Source organism: Octopus sinensis, linkage group LG5 (genome assembly GCF_006345805.1).
Source record: "Octopus sinensis linkage group LG5, ASM634580v1, whole genome shotgun sequence".
NCBI lineage: Eukaryota > Metazoa > Mollusca > Cephalopoda > Octopoda > Octopodidae > Octopus > Octopus sinensis.
In genome coordinates, this window is record NC_043001.1 from 23,726,303 (window position 1) to 23,739,987 (window position 13,685).

Consider the following 13,685-nt stretch of genomic DNA (forward strand, 5'->3'; position numbering starts at 1 on the left):
CGCTGAATATCCCCGAGAACTACGTTAAGGGTACACGTGTCTGTGGAGTGCTCAGCCACTTACACGTTAATTTCACGAGCAGGCTGTTCCGTTGATTCGAATCAACCGGAACCCTCGTTGTCGTAACCGACGGAGTGCTTCCATACTGATAATTATTCAGTCATAAAATATATGGAATTTAACCATAAAGTATTTGGAAGAATGAAGCAAGCAGAGTGGTGTCATCCGTTTAACCCTTTTGTTACCATATTTCTAGCCAAAATGTCTTTTCTAACATAATTATAAGTTTAGTCTGGTTTCATTAAACAACTCTAACTTTTTTATTTACTCTCTCTTTTACTCTTTTACTTGTTTCAGTCATTTGACTGTGGCCATGCTGGAGCACCGCCTTTAATTGAGCAAATTGACCCCAGGACTTATTCTTTGTAAGCCTAGTACTGGTTCTATCGGGCTCCTTTGCCGAACCACTATGTTACAGGGACATGAACACACCAGCATTGGTTTTCAAGTGATGTTGGGGTGGGGGGGACAAATACAGAGATGCAAACATATACACACACATACATTATATACATATACATATACATATATACGATGGGCTTCTTTCAGTTTCCGTCTACCAAATTCATTCACAAGGCTTTGGTTGGCCCAAGGCTATAGTAGAAGACACTTGCCCAAGGTGCCATGCAGTGGAACTGAACCCGGAACCATGTGGTTGGTAAGCAACATATCAATGTGAATTTAATATATCAACATATTAATGTGAATTTTGGAAGATAATTTAACAAAAGGTTCTCAACCAATTCTATACCATAATTTTTGTCACAAAGTGACTCTAATTACAGGTAAATACAGGTAAATTCAACAAAATATAAAATTATTAAAATTTTTGTTCAAACATCACTATAGAAAATGGGTTATTAGCTAATATTCAATTGGGTATACAACAAGATTTTTCTATAGAAGAGTTGTGCACATTACTGGATTCATCAGGTGAATTTAAACACACAAAAGACAGGTGTACCATGAAGGTATAAGTAAAACGAAAGACTGGAATTTGTCTATGAAGAAAACTAGAAAACAAAATACACACACACACTATCCACTAGATTAATCTTTAGTCAAACTTAATCATCACTATCGTTGTCATCATTGTCATCATTATCATCATTGTCATCATTATCATCATTGTCATAATTTTATGTCCATTTTTCCACGATTGCATGGGTTGGATGAATCTTCTCCAGTGCAGTATCTCTTTGTTTTTTTGCAGTTCCTTGTCACCCTCTTCAAGTTCTGTATTCAGAGGATCAGCCTTCACAACTTCCCATGTCTTTCTTGATGTTTCTCTCCTCTGCATGATTCTTCCTTTTGGATTGCTTGGCACTTCTTTGTTTATGATTGGCTTTCATTCCTTGTTGGTTGGCATATTGCAGAAACTGTAACTTAAAGGTGGCTAGCTGGCAGAAACGTTAGCACGCTGGGTGAAATGCTTAGCGGTATTTCGTCTGTCGCTACATTCTGAGTTCAAATTCTGCCAAGGTCGACTTTGCCTTTCATCCTTTTTGGGCCCATTAAATAAGTACCAGTTACACACTGGTTGATGTAATCGACTTATCCATTTGTCTGTCCTGTTTGTCCTCTCTATGTTTAGCCCCTTGTGGTAGTAGAAATAGGTATTTCGTCTGCCGCTACATTCTGAGTTCAAATTCTGCCAGGTCGACTTGCCATCCTTTTTGGGCCATTAAAATACCAGTTACCACTGGTTGATGTATCGACTTAATCAATTTGTCTGTCCTTGTTGTCCTCTCTATGTTTAGCCCCTTGTGGGTAGTGAAATAGGTAATGCCGCTACATCTGAGTTAATTCTGCCAAGGTCGACTTTGCCTTTCATCCTGGCCATTAAATATAGTACACACTGTTGATGTAAGACTTAATCCATTTGTCTGTCCTTGTTGTCCTCTCTATGTTAGCCCCTTGTGGGTAGTAAAGAAATAGGTATTTCGTCTGCCGCTACATTCTGAGTTCAAATTCTGCCAAGGTCGACTTTGCCTTTCATCCTTTTTGGGCCCATTAAATAAGTACCAGTTACACACTGGTTGATGTAATCGACTTAATCCATTTGTCTGTCCTTGTTTGTCCTCTCTATGTTTAGCCCCTTGTGGGTAGTAAAGAAATAGGTATTTCGTCTGCCGCTACATTCTGAGTTCAAATTCCACCAAGGTTGACTTTGCTCTTCATCCTTTCGGGGTCGATAAATTAAGTACCAGTAATGCTCTGGGTTCGATGTAATCGACTTAATCCCTTTGTCTGTCCTTGTTTGTCCCCTCTATGTTTAGCCCCTTGTGGGTAATAAAGAAATAAGAAGCAGTAACTTAATCATCTCTGTTGTGCCTGGGCTGTTTCCAGAAGCGAGCACCTAGACCCAAGTGCACTTCCCAGCTCTCCACTCATGTATATGCCACAAAGGAAAGACAAGTCAATATATTCACAGCATCCATGGAGCTGCGGGGGATGCCAGATATGGAAGGGGTTAACACCCATAATTTTTTTAAATGCTCAATTAATTACCCAACAAAACAGCTGGGGTTTATTATTATAGTGGGCATGATTTGGGCAGAATCAGTCCCACTCTAAAGTGGCGAGCTGGCAGAAACATTAGCATGCCGGGCGAAATGCTTAGCAGTATTTTGTCTGTCTTTACGTTCTGAGTTCAAATTCCACTGAGGTCGACTTTGCCTTCCATCCTTTTGGGGTCGATAAACTACGTACCGGTTCCTTACTGGGGTTGATCTAATTGTCTGGCCCCCCCTCCCCAAAATTTTGGGCCTTGTGCCTAGAGTAGAAAAGATTATTATTATTATTATTATTATTATTATTATTGAGTGAAAGAGCAGCACATACCTCCTCCTCCTCTCCTCTTCCTCACCTCCCCTTCTCTTCATCCCCCTCCTCTTCACCCCTCCACCCCTCCTCTTCATAACCCCCCTCCTCTTCACCACACCCTCCCCTCATCACTCCTCCTCACCCCTACCCCTGAGTACTATTGATAGTATGATGCTGCATTTCATATTTTACCGCAATGAAGTGGGTTAATGGAAAAAAGACATAGCTTTTCCTTATTAGGAAGCAACTTACCTTTGTCTATTCTATAATCATTTTAATGGTTTCTGCTTTTTTTCAATTTACTAGCTTTATGTAACCCCACCAAAAACTTGCTTTTTGCTCTTCACTTCTATCAAATAGAAATTATTTATAATTCTGACACTTATGATGTAATTATTCTTCAGGGGAATGACAGCTAAATAAGACTGTCAATATAGTGCCAATTTATGAGAGAATAACAGTGCTTTAGTTATTTATTGACTACCTTATGCCAATGTCCTCTGTATTATGAAAGGGTTGCATTCATGAAAATTTTGCTGTATATATTTATTTATTTTATTTTATCTAGTTTCAGCTCACGAGCTGTGGCCATGCTGGGGCACCGATATATATATATATATATATATATATATATATATATAACACAGTAACTTCCCTTTGTATAACGGTCTTTTTTCATAGCATTTTTCTGATGGCCGGATAACTGAAGAGATGGTGGCGTGGATTTCCACCTCTGCATCCGAAACTCGGAGTTTTATCTTGGCTACCGAATAATTGTCACATATTACATTTACACACACACACACACACACACACATATATATATATATATATATATATTATATATATATATATATATATATATATATGTAAAAGTAAAAAAATATACAAACTGGGACAAGAACGTGAAACATTTAGAAGACGACACAAAAAACACGCACGGGACATTCGAAGCCCTCAATCATCAGTCAAGAACCGGATCATCTATATATATATATATATATATATATATATATATGTAAGTATGTGTGTGTATACATTTGTGTGTCTGTGGTTGTCCTCCCAACATCGCTTGGTTGTCCTCCCAACATTGTTTGAGTACTAGTGTTGATGTGTCTACATCTCTGTAACTTAGTGATTTGGCAAAAGGGACCTATAGAATAGGCACTAGGCTTTAAAAAAAGCTCTTCAAGGTGGTGCCCCAGCATGGCCACAGTCTAGTGACCGAAACAAGTAAAAAATAAAAAGATAAAAAAATAAAAGAATGTAAACCCTACTGAAACCCCCCTTTAACTATGTTGTCGTTATTGTTATCTTTATGTAACCCTTACTGAATAGTCCTAAGGCACATAAGTAACCAGCTGGATGATTGAGGCATGGCCCACAAACCTGTTCTTCCCAGTCATACCATGTCTCCGTTAGGCTGAAGAATCTCTACATCTTCTCCAGAAGCATTGCCTTGCAGCGCTCTCTTTACTTGTTTCAGTCATGTGACTGTGGCCATGCTGGAGCACCGCCTTTAGTTGAGCAATTCGACCCTAGGACTTATTCTTTGGAAGCCTAGTGCCTATTCTATCAGTCTCTTTTGCTGAACCGCTGAGTTACAGGGATGTAAACACACCACCATCAGTTGTCAAGCGATGTCGGGGGGGGGGGACAAACACAGACACACAAACACACACACACATACACACACACACACACACACACATATATACATATATACGACAGGCTTGTTTCAGTTTCCGTCTACCAAATCCACTCACAAGGCTTTGGTCGGCCCGAGGCTATAGTAGAAGACACTTGCCTAAGGTGCCACACAATGGGAATGAACCCGGAACCATGTAGTTGGTAAGCAAGCTACTTACCACACAGCCACTCCTGCGCTGTTCAAGCTAAGTGTTAACTGTATTAATCTATCTGGCCTGGAAGGGCCTGTGAAGTTTATGGGTATAATTCCTTACTCTAGAATGAAACCATAAAAGAACATATTGGGTAAAACATGAATCATTAATCTTTTGGGGTTGAGTCAATCGATTCCTTTTTCTGTAAACTTGTTGCTTTCTGCTTTGACAACTGAAATCATTTTAGGAGAAAAATCAAATGAATGTCCCTACACACACACACACACACACCACACACAACACACACACACACACACACAACACACACACACAAAGCATACAAGTGCATCATCATCATTATCATTGTCACTACTACCAACACTGCCACCACCACCACCACCACCACCACTATCACCACCACTAGCACTACCACCACCATCATCATCATAATCATCACAAAATGATGACGATGTACACACATTGTCATCATGCTTATTATATGTACATGCTTATTACATGCACAAGCACTCAGGTATACACTGGCACTCATTTATAGACAATCACATACACCCACGTACACAACACACTCATGCATACATTGTCTATAGATATGTATCACTGATATATATATATATATATATTTCTGACATTACAACTCTAAATGAAAACTGCTGTAAAATGGCTGCAATAAGAATCCTCATGAAAAGAGAACATTGTTATGCTCTCACTCAATGATATTATATCAATGTCTGAAATTGGTAAAAGATTAATATTAGATGAAACTATTTCTTTGAAAAGGCATGTGTATGATGAAAGAACTGCAGTCAATGCCCGGAGTAATAAAACCCTCCACTCCAGTAGTTACATGCATGTCCAGTGCAGTGTGATTGTCCTTTGTATGTTCAATGTAATGTTGGTTTTAAGTTTTGGGACAAAGCCAGCAATTTCGTGGGAGGGCGTAAGTTGGTTACCTCAACCTCAGTGCTCAGCTGGTACTTACTTTATAGGCCCCGAGAGGATGAAAGTCAAAGTTGACTTCGACAGAATTTGAACAGGCGGCGAGCTGGCAGAAATGTTAGCACGCTGGGCGAAATGCTTTTGCGGTATTTCGTCTGCCGTTATGTTCTGAGTTCGAATTCCGCCAGGGTCGACTTTGTCTTTCATCCTTTCGGGGTCGATTAAATAAGTACCAGTTACGCACTGAGGATCAATATAATCGACTTAATCCGTTTGTCTGTCCTTGTTTGTCCTCTCTGTGTTTAGCCCCTTGTGGGTAGTAAAGAAATAGATATTTCGTCTGTCTTTACGTTCTGAGTTCAAATTCCGCCGACTTTGCCTTAAATCCCTTCGGGGGTCGATAAATTAAGTATCAGTTGTATACTGAGGTCGATCTAATCGACTGGCCCCCTCCCCTAAATTTTCGGGCCGTGTACCTAGAGTAAAAAAGAATATCGTCATCATGAGAACCTTTAATATTATTGTTATTAGTGGTAGTGGTCGTAGCAGAAGAAATAGTACCTCTAAGTATTATTATTATTATTATTGAGTGAGAGAGCAGTGCATGCCAACAAAGTGACACTGGGGTAAAATATACGAAGCCCAGTATACCCATCATGACTACCCGTCTGATAAAGGTACACCAGGCACATGCATCACAACCATATGTGCGCGACATGGTGATCTCATATCAAGATAAACAGCACATGACCTTGCAGGTGGGGCCCAGTTAGAATTTTCTTCAGGTTGAGTAGCCCATCCCGCTCAAAAGGTCCCTGAATAAGGGTTAAGGATGTTGAAAGAACCACCCATGTTTCCAGAGGTGAATTATTCAAACCCCAAAGAATCCCTCTCAACACATGGCTATGATGCTCCCCCACTACTTCTGCTCGTGATCAGAGATGCACATATCGTTAGCCACTAAGGGACATGCTCAACTGGTTAAGGTCAAACAACTGACAAGCAAATCTGTGGTATTGAGCAGAATATTTGCTGTAGCCCATCTGTTACACCAAGACAAAAACAATGTACATGATAACACTTCCAATCAGTTAAGATCAGAAGCCATGAGAGCCACTGTCTGGTACTGTATCAGGGCAATTATTATTATTATTATTATTATTATTATTATTATTATTATTATTATTATTATTATTATTATTATTTATTTAGCTTAGGTTGGAATTTATCAATAAAGTTCATTTCTCTGATTTTTCTCTCGATTTCACTTGGACTGTGTAGTTTGTGGAATGGAAATATAAATATTTTCGGAGCTTATACAAATGTATTTAAGGCACATATTTTAGCCACCTCACTACAGTTGTAAATTGTAAAATATAATTGTCACCAATACTATATGAACCTGAAGATTGCATAGTTTAATGCATGGAAGGTCTAGTTCAATCAGAATGAACATTTAATATTCTATCATTTCATTATATTATATTATCTTGCATGTTTTTCAGTCTGTGGCGAAATGGCTAACATTTGCCCTGTTTATAATTATACCATATGTTACATATTTATTATATCATACCTTGATACTGTGTGGATTAAGATCTCCGTTGACAGGCCGTTGGTATTTATAGTGTTAACACTTTTAGTATGCAAATTAAAGACTACACTTTGGCTGCTTGTTTCTCTGGAGACTGTCAGAATGATGTAGATGCAGCTGATGAGAATCCAATAAGGTTCGAAAATCGATTAAGGTTGATCATCATTTTTTTCAGTCTGCACAGAAATCGCTAAAATTTGCTCTGTTTATAATTATACCTTATATTACATTATTATAATGTTGTAAATAAAACGTAAAAATCAGACAAAGTTGGAATTCCTTTGATTAATATATTCTATACACAATCATACACACCCAATATATATATATATATATATATATATATATATATATATATATATATATATATATATATAGGGAGAGTTCACGAAAAAAACAAAAGACGAAGACAGGTGGTGTACAAAACAAACAGATGTATTAGTATAACGATCAGGAATAGAAAAAGTCTTTTACGTTTCGAGCCTACGCTCTTCTACAGAAAGGGACACAGAAAAAAAGCAAGGAGAGAAACAATGTGTGTAGTGGCTACCGATCTATCATACCGACTGATATATAGGAATATATATATATATATATATATTCCTATTGTGTATATGCCAACATGTCTGGAAAGCAACAAACAAAATTAACAGAATCAGAAAGAATTCTAATTTAACTTTCATCGAAATTATCAACACTCATCACTATGATTGACACAGAATCTTCTGTCTCAAAAGAAATAGAAAAACAGTCTGCAGACGGAAAACTTGTAAATGAATATATAGACTATGAAATTAAGAATTTAGCTGAAATTATGCTGACAGGGAAAACCTACCACAACCTCCTTGGATGTCAGAAATAAACGAAACAAATCTAGAAAACGAAGCGCATCGAAAAAGAAAAAGAGACGTGGTAGACATGGAAAAAATTTCTTAACATAAGAAAACAAAATGTCTGGAAGGCATATAAATGTGAAAAAATATGCCGAAGCACATTTATTTATTTAGCGGTACCCGTACTTCCGAGGAAGTACCGAATTAAAGAAATTGTAGGAGAACCAGAGGAGGAAGCAAAACTTCGATGTGAAGCTGTGGATGTTCAAATTGGAGACAAAATATCAAAACTAACGACTGGCAATATAGCAAAAAAAAAAAAAAAATGCGTGATCTATGGCTCAGAGATATCTCAAAAGAAGAAAGCAGATCAAGAAAGTTATGGCAGCAGAAACAATTATTTCTCGACAAATATGCTACAAATTACGGTGAAGAATCTAGAACTCTGAGAAATAGCATTAAAAATGGACAATCTCACCAACGTAACATACGCCAGAACACGTAGCAACACGAACACTCGTTTCACCACGAATTGAAGATAAACTACGGTAAGAACTCTTCCCTTTTTGTACACAAACACCTTAATGCACACAATATGAACAAAGAGCACAAACAAGATAGATATGCCTTTGATCAGAACATTTGGAGTAGAAATAACAGATCATTTTCAAGACCTCAACAGAGATTACCTACAAGAAGCTGGGCAAAAAACCGATCTAGATCTGGAAGTAAACCTAGATAATTTCCCCAGGCTGTTAAAAACAATACTAACAAGAAATTGACAAATAATATACATAATACCAAAAACAGGATAGAAAACATACGAAACCAAGTCAAATATCACAACCAAAAGACAAAGTCCATCAAGCAAACATCAATAGGAACATAAATTATAAACAGAGAAAAATCCATTGTTTAATGTCAGGACAACAAAAACCGGAGAATGAAAAATTCCAAAAGGAAGCATACCCAGAATAACTGAACGTATAGATCTTAAAATAATTAATTCATCCAAAATTAATCTTGACGATGATGAAATCCAACTTCTGTCAAAAGTACTGAAATTCACACCAACACCAACAGTCAACCACCAAGAACTAAAGGAGGATATCCAGAAATTTGTAGTAAGTTACGGCTTATAGAATTCTTTACTAATAAAAGTAATGAGATTGATGAATCCCCGGTAAAGAATAAATCAAATTTCGCCTCACCAAAAGAAAGAAATAACTATCTTGACCAATACATTAATATCCTGTCAAAATTTCCCCTTAGGCGCTATACTAATGTTAGGCAAAAGATTGAGAAATCGGAGATGTTTGCCCTTAAACGTATACAAAACGATCAAGCAATAATAATTAAACAAGCAGATAAAGAGGGTGCAATTGTTATTATGGATGCCGAATACAACAAGGATTAGGTTGAGGACCAACTGAAGGACGCAACCTTCTATTGTAAAATACTTTCAAATATAGACCACCACATCATGAAGAATATCAACAACCTAGTTTCAAAACATTACAACTCACCGATAAAGAAAGATATTACATCACCAATTTCGAGCCAAAACCAAGCAATTTCTACGGCTTACCAAAAATACATAAGTCAAAAGATATTCAGCACCAATATTCCACATGATTTAAGAAAAAAGGTGATTAAATACTGGGTAGAAAAACATAGAGAAGTAATTCCCGACAGATTCACAGTGTCATTTATATTAGACACAGTCAGACTTATTCTAGAAAACAACACATTCTTCTTCAATGGAAAGAATTACATCCAAATTCAAGGCACGGCGATAGGAACGAGGTTTGCTCCCGTTTACATGAACTCTGTAATGGGATACGTAGAACAACCCTACTAAGAAGTAGAGGAAAGCTATAGCACTGAATTTAGAAAGTATATTGAAAAGGCAAGGAAGAGATACCTTGACGACTGCTTCACAACCTGGACAGAATCTCAAAATACTCTGGAAGAGTTCAGTATCTTTCTGAACAACCTATATCCATCTCTCCAATTTACGAAGGAGATGAGTAGTACCAAGTGACCATTCCTAGATATAATGGTAGTTAAAAAGGACATCATCATTACCACAGGTATATACTACAAACACATGGATACACATCAATACCTGAATTTTAAGTTGTGCTAACCATCACATACAAAACGCAACATCTCATTCTGCCTAGCCAGAAGAATTTGTACCATTATACAAGATGCAAATATCAGGAACAAATGCTTAACAGAGCTAAAGAGAGTTGTTGCTCAAACAAAAATACCCGTCTCTACTTATAGAGAGTGGCATAAATGGGCTATAAAAATATCCATACAACAAGAGGAAAACAGGAACAAGTCATACCATTTATAGTGTCACTCAACCCATGTCACCAGAATATCTTCAACATTGCCAAAGCGAACCTGCCAATTATTGCTCCAAGTAATGAATTAAAAGATATAATTACGGATCGAGTTATGGTTCTTAGTAAAAAGACAGCTTAAAACTTGAAAAAATTATTAACAGAGGCAAAGTTTGACCTTAGCAACAAAGATCAATCATTCACTGTATCTAAATGTAATGATAGCCGATGTGACACATGCCAATTCATACGTACTGGCCAATATATGAACACAAAAACTGGAAATATATTCACAAATACAAATATGCACTGCAAAAGCAAAAATATAATTTACTGCATCAAATGCCCGAATTGTGAAGAACTATATGTGGGTCAGACTGCAAATACACTATCAGAACCTTCACGTGTGCACCGACAGCAAATTAGAGACCCAGGTGTCCATCAGGTACTTTGTGTAAGCATTTAGCAACATGTGGTCAGAAAATATTTTTAACATTTCCATTCCACAAACTACACAGTCCAAGTGAAATGGAGAGAAAAATCAGAGAAAAGAACTTTATTGATGATTTCCAACCCAAGCTAAATAAACACAAATATAATAATACTTAGAGGTATTATTTCCACTGCTACAATCTGTTGGTAATCTTTGAATGAAAAATCTCCAGAACAGAACTTTTAAAACCATTTCTGACAAGCGCGTTCTGTTAAGCAATCGGCACCATAAACTTCACATATCTCTTCGTGAGCCTCAGCAGCTTTCTTGCTTTTACGGAAACAAAAAAGCAAAATATGGTGAAAATGTTCGTTTTTGCACTCCATGTTAAAACTGACACTGAACTAACAACTGTAAACAATTTGTTTGTTCCTTCTCGAGCCATGCCCGGCTCATAAGGGCCGGTTTCCCGACTTCCTTGGCGTATAGGTTCCCCACCTGGACGGGACGCCGGTCTGTCGCAGGTGAGCTGCAAGATGCAGGAAGAAAGAGTGAAAGTTGTGGCGAAAGAGTCAGCAGAAGTTCGCCATTACCTTCTGCCGGAGCCGCGTGGAGCTTAGGTGTTTCACTCATAAACACACACACATCGCCCGGTCTGAGATTCGAACCCGCGATCCCTCGACCGCAAGTCCGCTGCTTTAACCACTAGGCCATGTGCCTCCACACTGTTAACAGAATTACTCGCAATTTGCTTCTAAAGTAAGCTAAAAGTAACGGCTATCAAATGTTAAAAGCAAAAGAATCATAACAGTGACAAAAGTCATTAAAAATAATCATAACTCTATTTGCGTAAAACGAAATTACTTTCTTGCCAACCTAATAAAAATGTAAGAGTGACGATGTTACTCGATAGACTGATTAGACATTTTGTAAAATAGGAACAAATAAAAAGGCGACGACCAGTCAGGGATCCGCATCTTTTCTCTTGTACCTGATCGTCACTTTCGTATTGCTCCTTCCCAAATACTAGGGCACAAATGTATGGGCACATACATACATACATACATACATACATACATACATACATACATACACACACACACACACACATACTGCCATCCGCAAAAAAGACTGTCCTGAAATAAACTTAGAAAATCCCCCTGTTATCGAATACACTCATAAACACCAACTCAAGGAATACTAGTGGAATATTCTCATCAAAACTTCTGTCAAATGTAAACATAACAGGCCGGATATTGCTGTTTGGGACAGAAGGGCAAAGGTATGTACCATCATAGAGGTTAGCTGCTCTCTCTCTCTCTCTATATATATATATACCTCTTAGAAAATCAAAGAAAAAGATGATATCTATGGACGACTGCCTGGAAACCTCTAGCTTCCATATGCAGACTATAAATTCATATTCATACCAATAATAATTGGAACACTAGGTTTTGTTAGTAAATGCTTAAAATAGAATTTGGATAAAATGTGATTTTCAGAAAGAGAAATTGACTCGCTGATTCTTACGTTACAAGTGTATTCTGTGTGGGACAGTAAAAATATGCAAGTCTTTTCTCAAGTTCCAAATGTAAATTTGTCAGTGTTAACTACATCCCAAAGATGGAGCCTTGTATCTTTGTTGGAAACCGGCTCCCTCCTCAGTGTAAGATTTATAATAATTAAAAATAGAAGAGGCATTCATACATACATGATTTGGGATAGAGACGAAAAACTGTGTACAGTTGTGGAAATCAGCTGCCCAGCGGATGTTAACATAAGGCTGACGTTCAGTGAAAAAGAGAATACCTACACTGAACTATTTGAGAAATCTGCAGTTACTCAAGTTCAAGTTTATATCTGTAATCATTAGGGCGCCAGGATATGTAACAAGCTGCCTAAATACAATTCTTGAGAAATTAGGGTTCTCGAAACCAGAAAGGAGAAAGCTGATTCGAAGACTACAGATCCAAGCCATTATTGGAACTGTAAAAATCTGTAAAACTTTCAATAAGTTTAAGTATATATGAGCATGTCTAGATATGTAAATATATGCATGAGAAGACATACATAAAACAAAATATACAGATCTGCAACTATACGTACATACATACATACATACATACATACATACATACATACATACATACATACATACATACATACCCTGTTGTTGGTGTTGAAATTCTCGGATCTAGGTTAGGAACCGGCTCTTATTGGCAAGAAATCTTGAAATAAAATTGAATCTATTACAGAAGTGGAAAATCGGTGTGTGTTTGTTTGTGGCGTTGTTAGCTAACTCCTCCCACATCGTTTTACTGATTTTGATGAAGCTTGACACATGAGTAGAACTCATGACTGGAAATCTCGTGACATACCTAGATTGTTGAAATATTTAATAATACGGCCTCTGGAAGAGACCTTTATATCTACCTCATATAACTAATTTTGGATCTTTTCGCTTTGACCGGCAGATTTTTAAAATAATTTCTTTGTAGCTAAAAAAATTTAAACTTCGTATACTGGTAGAATGTGTTTATAAAACATCTTTTTCTCTTGGCTTTCTTGTGAAAATTTTGTAGTTTGTAAGATATTTGTTCTTTATTTTCTTGCATTTCGGCAATTTCAACCACTCAATGACGTCTATTGAGGTGAAAACGATTTCTGCCGTAGTGTGTCAACAACATTTTCTGGCGGTGTCATATGAAAATGTCTCTGTTATTTATGACATATTTCATATCAGTTACGTTCGTATGAATAAAAGATTATCGTTATTAAACTTTT

At 37.2% G+C, this 13,685-nt stretch overlaps 1 long non-coding RNA gene across 1 annotated transcript; it reads left to right on the forward strand.

Moving 5' to 3' along the window:
- The first annotated feature begins 5,318 nt into the window (after positions 1–5,318).
- On the forward strand, positions 5,319–12,920 carry LOC118763484. The gene is made up of 3 exons (XR_004999242.1): positions 5,319–5,330; positions 6,282–6,287; positions 12,796–12,920. It is a non-coding gene; the product is annotated as an uncharacterized LOC118763484 (long non-coding RNA).
- Positions 12,921–13,685: the final 765 nt, after the last annotated feature.